The sequence below is a fragment of the Ctenopharyngodon idella genome, chromosome 21 (assembly GCF_019924925.1).
Source record: "Ctenopharyngodon idella isolate HZGC_01 chromosome 21, HZGC01, whole genome shotgun sequence".
NCBI classification, from domain to species: domain Eukaryota; kingdom Metazoa; phylum Chordata; class Actinopteri; order Cypriniformes; family Xenocyprididae; genus Ctenopharyngodon; species Ctenopharyngodon idella.
Window position 1 is genome coordinate 6,411,091 of NC_067240.1, and position 21,086 is coordinate 6,432,176.

General features: G+C 35.7%; 1 protein-coding gene across 5 annotated transcripts in view; it reads left to right on the top strand.

Annotated features, from left to right (window-relative positions):
* Positions 1 to 21,086, top strand: part of LOC127503882 (mitogen-activated protein kinase 10) — a 69,192-nt gene that overhangs the window by 1,210 nt on the left and 46,896 nt on the right. The gene's annotated exons all lie outside the window — the stretch shown is intronic.

The following is a 21,086-nucleotide window of genomic DNA, read 5'->3' on the forward strand; positions in this document are numbered from 1 at the left end:
CAAAAGCGCGTATATATATATATTTTTTCGACGCAGAATACAAATGGCTCTACGTTTATTTATGCATTAACTTACTTTTTTTTTTCCTGAAGGTATTTGTGTAGTGTATTGTGAGCTTATAAAATGGAATATAATATATTTGTGCATTTTGTTGCATTCAGTTGTGAACTGTAGTGCATTTGTGAGAACCCTTAACTCCTTTAAAGAAAAATACAACAAAGAGTTCCCTTCGCCACTCAGGCTTTCCATGTTTTTTTTTTTGTGAAATGTTTCTCGACACTTTAAAGGGGCTATATGTAGAATTCAGAAACCCTTGTTATTAGCGACACCGGTGGCCGTTCAGTGAACTGCAGCCAGCAACTTATTGCTCGTATTCGCACTTGTGTACACGTAACATACAAGAGACTGAATGAGATTCAAAGCCCTGATTCTTTTTCATTCTTCGTTTAGAAGTAAACAGTTGGAAATACATAATACATTTAGACAAATACAAATACATTTAGATGTCACTGCGCGCTTTCCCCTCAATAACAAAACACACAACAAAAATAACAGTGGTGAGAAAGCAGCAGTTAAGAAAGCATCTGATCATATGATGTGGATACAGTATGTTTGCACCAGCTCTCACTGACTTGATTTTAAAGTATATTTGAGACTATAGACTATAGATCTGACTATGTGAGACTATAGAGTGAATTAATCCCTTGGCACATTGATGTTACAGTACAGAAAAGCTCTTTTGGCATTAACCCAAACATTGTAAGCATTCCTATCATGTGTCTCTCGAAAGCGCGCACGGTTCAAGAACAGCATGCAATATACTTTGGGTATGCTTTTTTAGGCAAATTTTTACAGGAATGCAGCGGCACAATGTGGCTTTTAAACATCAGTACTCTGTTAAAATGGGCCAATTACTGCAGGGCTTGGCAAGGCACAGTGCATAATTCTAAGGGACGCCCATGAACCAATCAACCGTAGCCCCTCAAAAAGACCCCATATGGCTAATTAGGCTGTTCTATTGTGTCTGTATATTGTTAAATCATATACCAATGGGTGCCCTGGTTAGACTCTGCTCACGGTTTAGAGTCAGATGTTATCGTGATCACCTGAATTCTCATATTCTCCAGGTATGCTGACATCAATAGAGTGATTTTGGGAATGAATTAGTGAAGTACTCAGCCTTGAGAAGCTGGCTTGGATGGTTCAGCAAACAATCCTTCTCTGCAAACTGACCACGCTCCTAGGGAATTGTCTCTGTTTTTTCAAGGACTCTTTTACTTGAATAGTTTATTGTAAATAGATGCTTGACCTGTCCAGTTATGTAGTCCACTGCAATAGACAGGGTTAAACTTGTTATTTCCATCAATATTTATTGGCTTTCTTGGTTGTTTGTATTCATATTTAGCTATTGTTTGTTTGCATTCATGTTGGATCAGTAACCTTTATGAATCTTGATTTCTTTTGCCACGTTTATTGGACAGCAAAAGTAGTGTTTTGTATTACCTGCTAATTGCAGTTAATATGACAATATACAGTATTATGCTGTGGTCATCAAGTTTTGAGGTCTAAAATGAAAATTACACATTTCTAAATGTCATGTACAAGCTCTGCAGGATTGCAAAATCATAAATTTAGTCTCTGCTGTACAGTCAGAGAACAGCCCCACTTAATATTTTATGTTTTGGAGCCAATAGCTTGTTCTGTCTCTGGTTGATTGTGGTTAGGATTAGTCGACCCCGGTTAAGCCATCTCAATGTTGTAATGTTTCTATCACAGGCATACATTATGCAACTAAATTCTGTGTGTTACAGGCCAAAGCCATTTGTAATGAGTTTGTAGATGATGTCAGTGCTAACCAGGGAAAACAATAGTATCAATGTTATTGTAATGGTATCGAGCAATCTGCTGTTATTAACACTTTTTAATGTCAATGTTTGAAACCTTCAGTGAATTTCTTGGCTTATGCCATGGCACATTTTCAAGGATACCTTTTTTTAAGGTTATTAATTTTGTAAGAGGGATTATTAATAAGTCGAATGTCTTTCTTCCTCATGCAAGGCTGCCAAAATTGCAGTTTTATATCTTGGAATTGTGAGTTTACATCCCACAATTCTGAGTTTTACATCTCGCATTTCTATAATTTTAATCTTATTTTTCCCCCCAGAAATTTTAGACACCTGAACTGACCGCATGAACATGCAGAATTCTGATTAAAAAAGTCAGAATTACAAGTTTATAACTCAATTGTGAGAAGTCGCAGTGTAGTGGTAGTGATATGTTTAAAATCATGCTTAAATTTTGGATCTTTCAGTTGTTTTAAAGACTCAGAACTCTGAATTGGAACTTATTGTAGGCATGTGTTCAGGCGTATAATGGATGATGTCATTTGTGGGTGTGGAGTGACAGGATGCTCATTATACTCGTAATTATGCGAGAGGAGGGGCGTGGCTTTAGACAGATCTCCACCTGCTCCTGTTCTGAGTGACTAGCACTCGCTTTCTGATTATCAGTCACTCTCTTTTATTATATATGCTGTAAAAGCAGATCTTGTTCAACAATGACCAACCCACAAGATCTGTAGCATAGAACAGAATTTTAGATTTTTTAGTCTGTACTCCCACAAGCTTTCAGTGTACCGTAAAGAGGTTTAGCACCACATTTGATATTCTGTACACCGTAAAATAATGTTTATCGTTAGAACTGTGGTATTCGGTGAAATTTCAGCCCCAAGGAGAATGTTTCCTGTACAAGCCGATGGTTTTAAGATACATACCACAAAGGCTGCTGGGATTGATTCTGAGATTGCTGAACACAGCAGCCCACAGCAAGAAAAACTCTATGACTTTATCAATAGCTTTCCACTTTAATGTTTGACCTCCCTGCCTCACTTCAAAGAGAGAGTCAATCATGACTTAGTTTGCTAAATGTATGTGGGAAAATATTTTAGAGGATAAATAGTTTTTTTATATTTATTTAAAAAATATTTTAATTAGAAATGAGCTCTTTTTTTGAAACAAGAAAGCAGAAAAAACATCCAAACTATCTGCATCTGTATTGGCAGATGTTGGTTTAAGTAATATCAGTATTAGTATCAACTTCTATGCCAAATGGATATAAATTTATGTCCATATTATACACTATGAGCAATGTTAATCTACAGTCCTCTGGTACGTCGCCTTCGCGTTTGATGAAAGCTCTTGAATTGACAGATGGTGCAGTTATTGACTTGCTGTTTGTATATATAATTACTTTCAGTTGTTCATTAGCATTTTATCTTATATAACTGATTGTCTCTCGGTAGTTGTAAATCCGGTAGCACTGCATCAACACACTTCTAGAGTTGATTGACTTCTCTAGGCTGCTGTCCTAGATTAGTGTTTGTTATTATTTTATAGTGATTGTGTCCTAGTGATGCCTTTTTTGTGCATTTGTGCTGTTTGGATAGATTAAATATGTCATAATGTAATGTTTGTGACTTAGTTTGTGATCTACAGTGATTCCAAGATTCCAGATTGTATTCCTTTGGCAGAATGCAAATGGAGATATTTTGCTTAATGTCCAATCTGTTCCTTACAAACGACAATAGTGGGCATTGATTCAAATTCAAATGACAATGCATTCATCATGGTATAGATTTCATCAGTTCATAAATTCCCTGGGAATTGAACCCATGACTTGCTATTGCTAGTGCGATCAGACATTCACTCTTTAAAGATCCAAAAGTATAAAACACCATAAAGTAGTCAAATTGAAGTCTTCTGAAGCCACATAATATCTTTGTGTGGGGAACAGCATGAAAATTAAAAGGGACCTATAACGCCCCTTTTACAAGATGTAATATAAGTCTCTGGTGTCCCCAGAATGTGTCTGTGAAGTTTCAGCTCAAAATACCCCAGAAATCATTTATTATAGTTTGTCAAATTTGCCCCTATTTGGGTATGAGTAAAAACACGCTGTTTTTGTATGTGTCCCTTTAAATGCAAATGAGCTGCTGCTCCCTGTCCCCTTTCCAGGAAAGGGAGGAGCTTTATGTTCAGTTCAGTTTATGTTCACGCTTCAGTTGCTCATCAACAACAAAACTGGAGAATCTCACGCAGCCAAAATGATGATCGTCAGTAACAGTGTTCAGCCTTACATTGTTCAAACCGGAGTCAGACACTGATGGAGAGACTCAGGAAAAAGTTACAATGTTTAGAATGAAACTGAACATTTCTGAATAGTTAGTGGATAAATTTATGTAATTTCTGTGGAGTTGATTCAACTCATCGACTAGCATGTGCCGTCATGTTAATCATTTGTGAAAATTCAGCGTTGAATTGACCCTCGTTTGTGAAACAGTCCGGCGTAAAATGACAGCATGGTAACAACACTCTACTACAACAACTCTTCCTCTTCTCTAAAGCAGCCCAACATGGCCTCACCCCCTTTGTTGCTTGTTCCCGGGGGCATGGTTTGTGTAAATTTCAGGGTTAGTGATGTCACTAACCCGGGAAGAAGCTTGTTGTAGTCCCTAATAGCCGTTTGTTGTAGTCCCTAAACAGCAAATTCTTTAAAAGAAAATATCTTAACTTTGCAGATGTTGTTTATGCTCAAACAGCAACATTACACACTAACTAAAGTTAAAAAGTGAAATCATAATCAACCACCCCTTTAAGTCAAGAGATTGTATATCTTAAATCCAGTGTAAGTTGCTGCGGATAAAATCGTCTGTCAAGCACATAAATTGTAGATTCAGTGACGTTTAAGCATCTTGACTATACAGTGTCAAATAAACGTTGATTAATGTCTCTGACCTGTTGTTTTGTCAGAGAAATTAATCTCTAGAGGCATTAGAGTAAATGTCATGAATTCATATCTGTTACATAAATAGATTTATACTTAATTGGTTTTATTAGGTGTGTGCTACGCTCATTTGTGACTATAGGTGTTTGTGTGTGTATGTGTGTGAGTGAGTGTATTCAGTTTCATTTTCCAACACACAAGAGGGAAAGTCATCATGCTCAGCTCAGTTTAGAGAGAGTTCTGATTAAAGCTGGGAATGTAACTGCAGCTGTCAGCAAAGGATTTATCTGATAGTATTAATGTGCACTGGAATTGTGGGATGTCAAACCACCTGAACATCTGCACTCGCTATTTTTGTATTACTATATAGTGTATCTCTCAGAGTTTTATCAAATGTAATGATATGATTATTGTTGTTCAGGTATGGCACATTCAAAATGAAGGAATATCACTTTTAAAGAGTTTATATATTTGTATGTTTAACAAAGATATGGAGATATGGAGGTTTCTAGTTCACTCTGTTCCAAGTATCTGAACCATGCTGAATTTGTTTACTGTAGACGCCATGTTTGTTTCACATTAAAACAGAAATGACTCATAGCTGTTCAAAACGCTCAGTGACAGTACAGAAGAGCCTCAATCCATGAGGCGTTTCGAAAGGTTCTTCTTATCAAGAATCATTCCACTGTATTGGGGTTCCTGAGTTAGCCTTATTAATCTTAAGAGATTTTAAAACTCCTTGATGTTACATTAAAGGCTCTTTGGATCGGTGTACTGGGAGTGAAGTACTCATGGTTTCTTTTAAGTAAGAAAGTGCATTTGCTGTGGTTTGGAGACGGGAAGCATGAGAGGAAAAGAGAGGAATATTAGGAAGCACCAAACTTTAGTTCAGGCCAAATGAAAGAAAAAAAACTGGCACTTGAGAAGTGGAGGGGTCAGGGCTTAAGGAGTGGGTTGGCCCCTGCTGTCCGGTATGATTTGGTCTCATGCTGATCAGGGAGGAGAAAGGAATGAATGAACAAGTGTGTTTACTGCCTGGGAAAAACCGAAGACTCAGCATGTTACCCTGAAACCTCACCGTATAATATTGATAGATAAGAAGGTAGATGGATGGATGGATGTTTTATTGGATAGATAGATAGATAGATAGATAGATAGATAGATAGGGAGGTGGATGGATGGATGGATGTTTTTTTGTTTTATTGGATGGATGAATGGATGGATGGATGGATGCTTGAGTAGACAGGCAGATGATAGATAGATAGATAGATAGATAGATAGATAGATAAACCATCTAAACTACAATCATTCTTTCAGCCTTTGAGTTTTTTCCTCTCTGTATATTGAAATGAGTTCAATGGCCGCATCTGTTAATCAGACTGCAGGAATGTGAATAATTTAGATGTTTTTGCTTTGCCCTATAGAGGCAGACCGTGTTATGCAAGAGACAACTTTAATTGCCTCGGCACACTAATGAGATGTTATTATCGCTGCGCTTTGTTTGTGTTCTTCTAAATAGTCATCCAAACAAGTGTTTGGACAAATGTCATTTCCCCCGGGATAACCCCCTGTCCTGGTGACTGCTTTCCTTCCACTCTTGAATCTACTACATGTGTGTGTTTAATTACACACAAACATTTTGTCTTCCTAAAACTAAGGAAGGAGAGAGTTTAGCCTTTTTAAAAATGTTTTTCACTTAGTTTGACTATCTTTCTAAATGATCAGCTGGTTATAGAGGCTGATTTAAGCTCTCAGGTGTACTTTTGTCTTTCCAAATATTTCACTGAAGTAACTGCAAGCCATCCACTTCTACTCCGCTCTGAGCTGTGAGCCTGTGAGGTTCGGTTGTATGTCTTTCTTTAGTGTTTGGTTGAATGCATCTGCTGCTGCGGAGCCTACTTGACAGGATTTCAGGTTCCCCACAGCACCGTGGACAGAGAGAGAGAGAGAGAGAGAGAGAGAGAGAGAACACGAGAGAGGAAGGAGAAAGAGAGAGGAAGGAATGACGAGAAATATGGGACCAATGTGGAATTACTGGCATATTTATGTGATGCTTGTAAGCCGACTTAAGGTTTGCCTCCGGTGCACAGCAGAAAAGAACAAACTAAAAGCACACACACACACACACACACAGACACACACAGCAAGATCTGTAAATACACACACACAGACAGCTTGATATGACTGTCATACGCCTATAAGTCATCAATCAATGTGATATATTGTTTAAAAAAAAAATTTCAGATTGATATAAAATATTTATCACCATGAATACAGTAAAAATGGAAATATTGTAACATTTTCTATTTGAATATATTTTAAAATGTAACTTCTTCCTGAGTCTCTGCATCATTGTCTGACTCCGGTTTGAACAATGTAACGCTGAACACCGTTACTGACAATCGTTATTTTGGCAGCGTGAGATTCTCCAGCTTTGTTGTTTTTGCTCACACCCCAATAGGGGCTAATTTGACAAGCTATAATAAATGATCTGGGGGGTATTTTTAGCAGAAACTGACACATGACACATTCTAGGGACACCAGAGACTTATATTACATCTTGTAAAAGGGGCATTATAGGTCCCTTTAAAAATCTCATTAACACAGAACTTTTGAACTGTAGTGTATATTTTTTCCTAAAAAAAATTATGGATGGATGGATGGATGGATAGATAGACAAACAGACAGACAGACGCTATGCCCTCATGATGGACACTCCTGATTGGCTGTGTGGGCTCTACCCCTTAGGGATGCTGCACTGTGATTGGCTGAGTCCAGTGAGAGACCATGCTGTTGCCACAGAAAAGAGGATTTGATATTAACAGAACAGTGAGTGACATTTTCTTTGGACACTCAAGGCATCTGCCATTGTGAGCTCATTCGTTCAGCCTGTTTTCTTCTATTGTTTTTAGGATGAAGGTGGTTGAGCAAGTCAAACAGCTGACAAGATAATAAGAATCATAGTCATAGTGGTGGAGAACATTTCTATTGACATCTTGAGTGTTTCGGCAGTTGCTAAGAAACTCGTTGAGTCACTGCAGAGAGTTTGGGTACATGATGAATAAGAGACATCATGACTGACTGTTTGTAGGTGGTGTTTGTTATTTACTCCGCCCAGTCAAATGGAGGAAGTTATGGATCTGTCAAAAAGGTTGATGTGTCACTTGAGAGTTTTGTGGTTTCTAATATTTTAGCTGTTAGTGAGCTCCATACAGACTAACTTTTAAGGCGTCATAGGCAATAAGTCAATGGTATAAGTTAATATAATAATTTATGTTGCTTTCTCATTTTGGCATCATCATGTAAGAAGGTGATCCCAGAATGCCCTGCAACAAGGGAAAAACAAAATGGCGGAATAGAAAGAAATGCATCAATATAGTATGGAAGCTTGTTTCCGCCACTAAATAAAAAAAATAAAAAAGGTAATTGCGACTTTTTATCTCAAAATTCTGACTTTTTTTCTCACAATTGTGAGTTTGCGAGATATAAACTCACAATTGCTAGTTAAAAAAATCAGAATTGCTGATATAAAGTCAGAATTATGAGATATAAACTCGCAATTCTGAGAAAAAAGGTCAGTCTTTTTTCCCTCACAATTGGACTTTATAACTCACAATTCTGATTTTATATCACGCAATTCTGACTTTTTAACTCACAATTCTGACTTTATATCATGCAATTCTGACTTTATAACTTGCAATTCTGACTTTATAACTCGCAATTCTGACTTTATAACTCACAATTCTGACTTTTTAACTCACAATTCTGACTTTATATCACACAATTCTGACTTTATAACTCGCAATTCTGACTTTATATTACGCAATTCTGACTTTTTAACTCACAATTCTGACTTCAGATCACACAATTCCTACTTTATAACTCGTAATTCTGACTTTATATCTCGTAACTGAGAAAAAAAAGTCAGAATTGTGATATAAAAAGTCACAATTACCTTTTTTATTTTGTATTTCATGGCGGAAACAAGCTTTCATAATATAGTCATTCATCAGTACTGAAAATATCAATAAATTTTGCAAAACTAATAAAAATGAACTACTTTAAACAATATTTTCATTTTTATTAGAGTATCATGTTGTTTAACATACACTAGCATCAGATTATTGGAATCAGTGTTGTTATTGTTAACTAAAAATATTAAAAATTGTTTTTAGAAATTGAAATAAACCTAAAATAAAATATGAAATAGTAAATTATAAATTTAAAAAACTTAAAATTAGAAATGTGCATTGAACTAACTGAAAGAAATACGTTTAAGCTGAAGTACTAAAATTACTAAAACTAAAATAAAAAATAGAAATAAAAAACAAAAAATTAATAAAAGTGACAAGCACATAACAAAATTATAAAATGTAAACTACTGATTCAAGTAGTAGATTCAAATAGGAATTAAAAAAAAAACAACCATAAAAAATGATAAAAGTGACATAATAAAATTACTAAAACTTAAACGACTGATTCAAAATATGAGTACATTAATATAAATATTAATATACACAAAATCTAATTTAAAATATTAATAAATAATATAATAGCATATAAATAAAATGAAAATAACACATTTGACTGGAATCAAATATGAGACTTTCTCTAACATTTTTTACTATTTTTATATTTTGTCTTGATTTATTTTGAGTTTTTGCCTATATGAGAGCATCAAAATCAGCCACTTGTGGTTCCATTTCAGTTAGCATGCTGTCTCAAAAAGTATCTTCATGAAGGCAGCAGTCATCAAGTCACAGGAAAAGAACTGAAAGGAAGTTGACTGTTGGTTAATGAAAGAATCAAGCACTTAAACTCAAAAGCTACTTTGTCTCTCCAAGTGCTTTATAAATAATCGAGTAACTGGATCTCCATTTGTTTCTGGGTTTCAGTCTTTTTTATCTTATGTAAAACACATTGTGGTGTGCACAAATCCTGATATATTATAGGAAAAGTACATTAAAGCAATTTTGCTTTCCTTTTGTTCTGTTTACTTACATTGCATTGCTCTGAAGTGAATGAAAATGACCCACAGGATGAAAGCGGGAGAGATTTTCCTGTTCCTGACCTAGTGAGAAACTGAGCATGCTCCGTTCTTCTCTGTGGCATGAAGATTAATTCAGCTGCCCAGTATCTATGGACACACTCAATTCAATAACATTAAAAGCTCCTTTGTCTTTCTGTCCCATTCACTCATTTAATATATAAATATATTTATTTATTTCTCCTTCCTAGATTAAGATGCCCTGGGATATTACAGAGGTAGCCAGTGTGCTGTCCATCCCACATTGTTTATTTTCATCCATGGGACATTAATCTAAAAGGGCTTGTACGTTATTGCAGGTCAAAATAGCTTAAAGATTTTAACCTGATAGAATGATCACATTATTCCCTTATCAATCTGCATCACCCGAGATAAATTACATAACACACAGTCACTAGCTGCTGTTCCTTTCAAAGAAATTTGCTTCATTAAATTGATTATTATAATCTGATCACACCGGCGGTCTAATGATCAACCACACACAAAGAAGTGTTGTCAGATTAACGTTGAAACCCAAGCTCAAAAAAAAAAATCCTAGTTCTAATCCAGATCGAGCCTGTAGATTATTTTTTGCAGGGATTTTTATCTAATGGGAGAGTTGGAATGGAGACATAGTCCTGGATTTTACCTCTCACTTTCGTCAGTCATTGTTGCTGGTTGGCATGGATTTGGATCCATATTTGGAAACTGCCATACAATATTGATGTTATCCAGCTGGTGGTATATTTACAGCCAGGCCAGCAGTCAGATGTTGTTTCTATTAGACACTGTAGACAGGCAGAAAAAACATTTAGATCCTTTAGAATAATGTTTTATAAAATGTTTTTCGCAGACCATCAAGGTTAAATATCCTTGATTTTTTAAATATCTCCTGCTTTGCTGCCTATAGTCTCCATAGGCATCTGCAACCTAACTGAAATAACTTGCAGCAAATACATTATTGTACAAATAGTGCCCCTTATGTGAACCCCACAAGTGGCATTTGATGTTGCGAATCTAAAAATGCGATATTATGACTATATAGAATACATAGCATATTGGCTATGTGGCCATTTTAATTTGATTTATATTTTTCTAAACACTTTTCAGTACTAAACTAAATATAATGTATTACTGAATAAATCTTTAGAGTGAATAATTTAAAAACCCGCTCATAAAGATGAATGAATCAGTGTTTAAAAAGAACTGGTTAAGTAAATGATTCAATGACTCATTTATAAAGATGATCACTTGTTGTATTCCTTTTTTTTTTTTTTTTTTTTTTTTAATCAAATGAATAGTTTTAGGCCCTGTCCACAGCTTTTTCTTTGTGGTTTGGCCATTCGTCCACATGCAAACGCAGTATCCGGTCACTGAAACCAAACTTTTTTGAAAACTCCTGCCAGGGTGAAGATTTTTAGACACTCCGGTTGCAGTGTTGTTGTGTAGATAGTGAAACCAGAGATTTTGGCTTGTGATGTCGGAACTGGAACCCGTAATAACCTTTTTTCCAGGCTTCAGATTGGCCAACATGGCTTTACGGTTAGGCTTCTATCGCCACCTGTTGGTTTGGAATGCTCATGATAGTGCTTCATAGCGTGTTTTTGCGTTGTCATGTGGACACAATTTTCTGTTAAAATGAAGGAGGAAAAAAATCTGTTATAAAAATACCTGTGTAAATGTGAGCTAGGCCTTATTCACACATTAAATTGATCAACAGTGACTGTAAAGAATATTACAAACAATTTCTATTTCTAATAAATGCTGTTCTTTTGAACTTTCTATTCATAAAAGAATCCTTTAAAAAATGTTTCACTGTTTCCACAAAAATAGTAAGCAGCACAACGGTTAATAATAAGAAATGTTTATTGAGCAATAAATAAACATATCAGAATGATTTCTGAAGGATCATGTGACACTGAAAACTGGAGTAATGGCTGCTGTATGCAGTACAATGCAGTATGAGAGGAAGAAAAATGGAATAGTAAGAACATTCAGTTGAGTAACGAACAGACTGTGAGTGAGGGGAGATATGAATTATTCATATCATTAAGCCATCCAGGACCCTGCAGAGTTAACAGTGAACTCGAGTGGGATTAGCCTGATGTCACACACATGTTGGGTTTCCATGTTTTATGGGGACTTTCCATAGACATAATGATTTTCATACTGTACAAGCTGTATATTCTATCCCCTAACCCTAACCATACCACTAAACCTACATTAAAGAAAACAATTTTCTACATTTTTACATAATTCTGTATGATTTTTAAGCTATTTTCCTCATGGGGACCAAAAAATGTCCCCACAAGGTCAGAAATTACTGGTATTACTATCTTTGTGAGTACATTTGGTCCCCACAACATACACCGTAAACCCGAATAAGTTGGGCTAACTCAAAAAAATTGAGGTAATTCGTTACATCACGCACGTGCACAAACACACACACACACACACACACACACACACACACACACACACACACACACACACACATGCAAGTACTGACAAAAAGATAAAGGCCCAAACTGAGAGAGCAAGGCAATTTAAGACCAGGGAGACAAAATGGAAAGAGAGAGAGTCACATTCTGGCGTCTCACAACCCTTTGTGCTGATTTACTGCTCTAGTCAATAATGTGCCTGGACTCCAGCAATGCATTTGCGCAGCCAACTGCAAAATATTCAAGTGCTCTGTAATTAGTGAGTGATGTCTGCCATTGATTTAACAGTAAACAAAGCACATTACAGCTCTTCCCAGCGAGAGCTCAGACTCCTATGAGGGTTTGAGGGATCTGTGAGAGTAGGGCTGGGCGGTATGACGTGTATATCGCAGTATGTAAATATATAGCACTATTGACACTTGACACTTGAATGAGAATATAAAGAGTGGAAGTGCTTGATGTTAAAAATAGTTACGTATAAGTGCAATATATCCTGAAAAGGAATTCACTGCGGTGCTCGTGCTGACCAGCACACTGCCAAAGTGCGCACACAGAAAGCTGCCTCTCTCAGAAGGCGATCTTAAATTTGGGACATGCTTGATGTTAATAAGAGTTATTAAAGGATTAGTTCACTTCAGAATTAAAATTTCCTGATAATTTACTCACCCCCATGTCATCCAAGATGTTTATGTCTTTCTTTCTTCAGTCGAAAAGAATTTAAAGTTTTTGAGGAAAACATTGCAGGATTTTTCTCCATATACGTCACACGTGACCTTTCCAGCATGATTACGTAATGCGTAGTGCATCGCAGAGCAGTGCAAGATGAGCACTTGTGGATAAAAAAAGTATATAGTTTTTATTTTTTTTTAGAAAATGATGATCGTTTCACTAAATAAGACCCTTATTCCTCTTCTGAGATCATGTAGAGCCCTTTGAAGCTGCATTGAAACTGCAATTTGGACCTTCAACCCATTGGTAGACACAAATAAGACAATTGACATACAGTAAGCCTGCAAGTTTAGAGGTACAACTTTAATGTGTATAGTACAGCTCAAATATTCTTGGATGAATTTGATGTGAAATGTTTGAGTTCATATTGAGAACATGGGTTTTGATTGTGACTTTGGTATCTTGGTGAATGCGAGACATTGTTGAGATGTCTTATGAAACTGAGAATGTTGGTTTCTTTCCTCAGAAGAAAATTATGAGAAGTAAGAGACTTATCCAAAAGAGTCCATTTGCTCTCCATTTAATCTTATTGCTGTAAAGGAGCAATAATTGAAATAATAGTCTTTTTTTCTTTCCTATTGGCAGCCAGCAATGTCTGTTTTTAACTTTGTCAGCATGTTTGGGGAAAAATGAATGTAGGAGAAATGTATGCTTGTGTGTGTGTGTTTGTGTGGAGTGTGTAAAAATGAAAGTTTGACTGCAAAACTGCTGAATAATCCAGAAGAAGGTTGAAACTATGTCCCATTAAATCAGAAAAGCTGAGGTGTTAAATGAAACTGTCAGCAATCAACAGTCAACAGTTTTGACTCACTCACAGCTTGACTTTTACCTCTGAACAAGCGCAAATGAGAGTCAAATAAAAATGACATTATAAGGCATAATTTATGTAAATTATCCTTAATAGACAATGTAAAATGAGATTGTACCTTATTTACTTATTAATAAACGGCGCTGGTCTTATTGTGCATGATTTATCAGTGCATGTTATTCAAAAAAATATGTTTTCAATATAAAAATGTAATACGTTTCTCTGCCTCTGAAATTAATTTTCTTCTCTACTGACGTAACCGCAGCAGTATAGGCAGGAAAAATAATATTAGCTAGCAATATCATATTTTATTAAGTCCTGTCCTATGTTATTTCTAACTAATGTTCTGTTTCACATAAAATTTGTCACATTACAGAAGTTTATTTCTCCCTTGTGGCCCACAGCACTGCTCTGGTGAACTAGAATAAATTTTTACTCCATCCATCTATGATTCCAGTCAGTTTTGTCTGAAATGCTCATCTGATACCAAAGCTTTGGTCTCTTTTAGAGGATGATATACTAGATAAGACCTTCTTTGAACTGCTTCTTATGGAGAATGTTGACTGAGATTTTGCCTGCAGGGATTTTCTTAATTCCCCAGTTTGTCACACTTTCAGATTTGCTCTTTTCCAGCCTTTTCACCTTCATTTGTCATCATTAATGCTACCTAGACAAATAATTCAGCTTAAGTAAATACAACTGTGTTTAATAGACCTTAGTCATATTTGTTTTTTGACAGAAATGAAAACGAGGTTGAGAGGGATAGAAGTACATATAGTGTTCAATAGACCATACTATTGTTTAACAACACACCGATTGTTCAGATGATGAAACGTCTTTCCATTCCATCAAAAACTTCATAAAATAGTTATGAAAGATGTGAGAAAATTATGTGATCTACGACCTTTATACCATGCATGTAGCTGTAAAGACTGTAAGTCTGTCCTTTACAGCCTTGTTTTTATTTGTGTTAAATACAATATGGCATCTAACCTGACTAAGGTCTATATTTATATTTTATATCATTTCAATTTTGTTTCATTTAATGATAGTTTTAATAGTTTTAGTTAACAATAACAACATTGGACTTTTGCTATGTAGTTGCTAGGGTGTTCTGGGTGGTTGATAGGTGGATGCTTTCCAGCCCACCCTTAAGTTTTCATGGATATTGGACATGATCCATCCCTTAATGTATGTCAATGGGATTTACTGTATTCCGTTTAAGGGGGTGTTTACACGACACCGTTTTCTACTAAAAATGTAAAACTTTTTATGCGTTTTGGCCATTCATTTACACGACAGTGGTGTTTTTGGGGGCCTGAAAACGTAAACTTTTAAAAATGGGTGGGTTTCAAAGTGCAAGTTTTTGAAAATGATACTGTTATTACGGAGCCCCGCACATGACATGAAGGAAAAAAAAATAGTAGGCTAAAACATGCGAATTAGTAAATCATGCGCACGATTTAGCAAATAGAGGGAACGGAATAGTAAATTGTGCGCACGGTTTAGTAAATCGAGGGAACAAATTAGTAAGTTGTGCACACAATTTACTTTTTTTCTCTGCATGTCATGTGTGGGGCTCCGTACGCTATAGTCTTACAAAAACGTGAATTTGTGCATGAGTATTACATGTTCAGTCTATAGGCGCGTAGTTTTTCTTTACAAAGTAATTTGATTCTTTACATCGCCAACTACTGGCCTGGCAGCATAATGCAGTGTTTTTAGTGTATTCGCAGATCCGTTTGAACGGGGATCGTTTTGACAAAGTTGTCATCTGTACGCAAAAAGCACAAAGGGAAACCTTTTCCATTTTTAGTACATTGTTGTCATGTAAACGTACCCTTTATAGTCCGCCAGGTGAAAATTGTTCACTTAGAAGAGAAATAGCATGCCTCAAAAAGCGATTATTAAAGTTGCGTACACATAAACAGTAGGGCTGGGACAATACATCGATTCTCGATCGATACAATGAATCTGGATCGATTCTGATATTTTCTCTCTCCAATCGATTCTGAGCTTAGTTTCAACAGCAGATGGCGCTCTAGGCTAGTTTTTAACCACACACTCTCAAGCGCTCACGAAGAAGACTGCTGGACAACGATCGTGTGTTCGGCTGAGTCATGTAAGTGGTTAAATATACTTGCATCGTCGGCTCAGAATGCTTTTATGATGTGAGAATTGTAATTCGCTTCAACCTTTTCGAACTTTATGAATGATTATTTTAGGTTTAAGTGGTGTGTGTAAAGGAACTGGAAGCAGGCAGTGTACGAGTGTTTCTAAAGCATGTAGTGCCATCTGCTGTTTAAAAACTAAGCTCAGAATCGATTCAAGAGAGAATCCCGATACATCGGAAAATATCAGAATCGCTCCAGATTCTTCGTATCGTGAATCGAGATTCGATGTATTGTCCCAGCCCTAAAAAACAGATGGTAATATATTAGATTCCTATCAGACAGGACTTCATTGTGTCTGTGTAACAATATGGCATCCTTATAGCATGCTCTGAAACATAAACAGCACAGGCAGCAGCAAGGACATCTGTCTTCTTTTTCAAGCTGATTCTGTTCTACGGTATCTGCCGCCCACACACAAGATACCTGCTAGTGGTGTCAGCGAAGACGGCCCCCAACGCTGCCGACAGGGCCCAGATTGGCTCCCGGTGAGCAGAAATGTTTTATGTCCTGCTACTTCCCCCGAGTAAATCAGCCACACTGCCACTGACAGCCTCTCAAAATCACATAAAAACATAAACACGTGATATAGAACAGAAACCATCCTGCTGTTCAGTTGTTTTCATGTTACAGGACCCTGAACTGGATTCAGATTTGTGCACGGTCTTATTGTCTTGTCATTGGTTAAAATTGGATTTTGAGGCTCTGTAAGTCTGTAATTTGATTGTTTGTATTTTTCATACACCCGTAGGGATTTTATGCATCACTCTGGTTTTGGCTGTCATTGTACATTCTTGAGATAATAAGTCTGGAGATTGTCCTTTGGTATTGAGGTGAGCAAAACACAAATGTGATAGTCAACAGGGACCTCTTGACCCCTGTGTGTCTGAGATAATTTCCTGTTGAATGTTTTTTCTAAGATGGATGTATTGTCAGAGGCAGGTCAGATACAGGTCAGGTCAGTCATTCGGGATTTTACTTAACCTGCCAACATTTCATATATAAAAAGATATATTGTATTTTTTTTTAACATTTGACATTTTTAATATTATATTTTCTAGATTTTTAAAAAATATTATTCATCAAATGTTTTGTCTTTATTAGAAAATTGCTAGGTTTCTAATTTGCAATAATAACTGGAAATTATGTGATTGTATGCACTGCAGTGATAACTAAAAGCTAATAAAGGTTCATTCAAAATATTAATAAATACTATAATAGGATATAAATACATATTTTAAAAATATATCTATCTTGTATGAGTTTAAGGCATGAAAAGCTGGGCTTTACACAGGAAAGCATCACTCACATTTTGTTTAGTAAATATAAAATCTAGTTTCATATAAAGATGGATCTGGGATTATTAATTTAAACATAATTATGGTTACAATTATCTTTAATGAAGATTTTACATTTTGGAGTCATTAATTTACCTTTAAAGTGAAGTAAAAAATGTAATCCCTGGCTGAAATAAATATTATTAAAACAGAAATCTCTATAATTAAAGGTCATTCGTAATTATCCTTGCCATTCTCCCTGCCAAAAATTCTCTTCTCCATCTGCTCGCTTGTTTTATCTCCTTATATGAGCAATATTTCATCTTTTCTGCCTATCTCTTAATTTCAGGAGAATTTAGCTTTTCCCTGACAACATATTCCTGCCAAACCTCTGATGATTGACAGATAGAGTGATTGAATAATATTAAAATCCCAGACATAAGCCAGAAAGGATGTGTCTGGCATTAAAGGGGAGAGGTTGAGTGTCTGTTTTTCCTCCTCATAATTATCATATCCAGCTTCAGTTTCATGCATTATTTTACGTCCTGTCTTTGTCACCTCTCTTTGCAAATTAATGAAGGTTATGCGCATATCTTAACAGAATCTAATGTTAGTCGTTAATATACTGGGGAACACTAGCGATTTGAAGGTGGCTGTAACAAATCAAGCACGGTTGAGGTGTATGATAGTAATTAATATAGCACATCTGGTTCTCAGGGTCTCACAATGCTGTCATGCTGTTCAGGGTTTGGTTGCCAGCACGTTATTTTAGTATTATTTATATACTATTATAGTTTTCATTAATATTTTCAATATTTTGATTACCTTTTATTTTATATTTTTAGTTTTCATTTAAATTTTTTTGTGGGCTTTTGTCATTTTTATTAGTTTTTTTATATTTATATTTAGCTTTCATTTATTTTTATTTCAGTTTTAGTAATTTTAGTACAAGTTAATTTATTTATTATTTATTATGCCAAGCCAACATTTCTAATAGACCTTTATTTTTTTGACAAGGCTGTGAAGGATAGAAGTAAAGTGTTTGTACTGTTGTTTAAAGGGATAGTTCACCCAAAAATGAAAATCCTGTCATTATTTACTCACCCTCATGTTGTTTCAAACCTGTGTAAGTTTCTTTCTTCTGTTGAACACAAAAGAAGATATTTTGAAGAATGTTGGTAACCAGACAGTTGACAGTAGCCATTGACTTACATAGTATTTTTTTTTCCTACTATGGAAGTCAATGGCTACCGTCAATTGTTTGATTACCATTTTTGGGTGAACTATCCCTTTAACAACATACCGATTGTCCAGCCGACTAAACGTCGTCCGGTAAAAATTCAGTACACAAAAACCTCCATAAAATAGTTTTGAAAGTTGTGAGTTATGAAAATTCCGTGGTCTAGGACCTTTATTCAGTATGCACCATTGTAAAGACTGTAAGTCTATCCCTCACAGCCTCGCTTTCATCCGTGTTAAATTCAAAATGGCGTCTAACCTGACTAAGGTCTATTTTCATTTAAGTTTGAGGCCCTTTGTGTTGTTGTATATATCTTTATCGAATGAAAGTGGAACCATTTTTCTTGTACTGGAGGGCTGATAGATTTGAAACAAGTATGTGGATGTAGATAGTTTGTAGCTAGCTATGCAAGCATTTTGTTAGCATAGCATAAACCTTTTTCTATTTCTCTTTTAGGTCAATTACTGCCATAGCAGTGCAACAGTTTGAAGAGAATCTTGTTTAGTTGGTTAGTTAAAATGAGATGTTAAACTGTCAACATGTTTATAGATATCTACCACACTCTTTATGACATTTGAAGTTAACTCTATCGCCCCCTTGAAGTTTGTTGCTGCCACACTTGCACAAGAACAAATAATTGTCAGCTGAACACCAGCTTAAACCATCTAAGACCAGCCAACCAGCTTAGACTGGATTTAGCTGTATTTTTTTTATCTGGGTTATCCTCTTTGTTGATAATTGTACTCCTAGCATTGCATTGCATTGTTTAGCCTCTCCAGAGCTAATGGATAGATGTAGCCCAGCATAACTGTGGACATGCTAGCATTAGCGCTCTGTGCCACATTAGCAGGATCACTTTAGCATAGATTCCTCTGACAGATCATCAGTGTTAATTGACCTGAAAGCTCCAGACACAATAGACTAATTAATCAATGTTCTCCATTCAAGAAACTGAGTTGAAGAGAGAGACAAAGAGGAGGAAAGAGAGATGGCGTTTTGGTGATGTACACTTTCCATCTGTCGGGTCTCAGGGGTGATGAGTCATTGTAGCTCTGAAATCACCTGTCTGTTCATCTCAATATGGCTGCCGTGTACTGAAGGTTTCACACGCAGTCCAAACACTTTACAAAATTAGCCTCTGGTGCGCACCACCTGTGTGAACGACAGATTTCGGCATAATAGCAGCGTGCGCGCACACTCACACACAAACACACCCACTAGAGCTGGCAGTATGACGTATATACAATTCAGTGGTAGAAATGTGTGATTTGGTAGAGATTCTGCTTTTACCATTTATACCAGTGTATATTTGAGACATATTTATAATATAGTACTGTTCTTAATGTTTTTAACTTGAGTGCTTCATAATGTGAAGCTGACTCATTTTTTTGTTGTTGTGGATATTTCTTTCTTTCTGTGTCCTTCAACTAAAAAAAAAAAAAATATATATATATATATATATATATATATTAAAAAAAATCAAATAAGATGTAGATTTTGAGGTTTAATTTTTATGTAAAAAAAAAATACATGTACATTACCATTTAATAATTTGGGTTTGGTAAGATTTTTAATGTTTTGAAAGAAGTCGATGCTTTTATTTGATCAAAAATATAGAAAATTTGTAATATTATTACAATATATTTTTAAAATGTCATTTATTCCTAAATTTTCAGCATCATTACTCTAGACTTCAGTGTCACATTATCCTTCAGAAATCATTATAATATGCTGATTTAATAATATAAGAAATATAATAATTTCTTATAATTATTTGGAAACCATGATAAAAAAAAAAACAATTTCAGGATTCTTTGATGAATAGAAAGTTCAAAAGAACAGCATTTATTTGAAATAGAAATCTTTTGTAACATTATAAAAGTCTTTACTGTCACTTTTGGTCAATTTAATGAATCCTTGCTGACTAAAAGTATTAAAGGTGCATTATGTAATATTTTCTGTCCTCTAGAGGTCGCTAGAGGCCTATTCAAAACAAAGATGATGACGACAAGTTTGATCGCGGAATTTTGGGACATGTGGTCTTCATCTCAACGGCCGGTGGAAAAGAATAGGGATAGGACTCGGGAAGAAATCATGTTCATGGATGCGATTATTAATGTTACTGTAGTATGAAGCAGCGCAGGACCGAGTGTTGTGGGAGCTGAACGAGGCCGCTGAAGCGATTGCGCAACACACGCCTCACGAACAGCAAAACTTTTATTATGCCACAGTCGCCGGCGCCGCTTCTGCTTCCGCTTTTCCGGTCATGAGTATGAGGTAACGCAGCTCTGTTTATCATATTAGATACATTTGAGAGTGTTGAAAATGATGTTATAACGTTACTCTGTGTGTTCGCTCGGTGGCTGCTGTGAGACACTTGTTTCAGACACACTGCAGTAAGATAGATCGATTTTAGAATATCATATTAAATGCTGGATGGCTTGTGTTGATAAATGGCATGCAATTCATTTTAAAACGTATTGTATGATGGAGAAAATGCTGTATTACTGTTACTAAAAATAAAGCTGCATCTGATTATGCTATGTTAGCTACTTCACAAAATAGTGTTTTTCTCTGAGGCATGGTAAAGCATGGTACTCGCAAAAAATCAA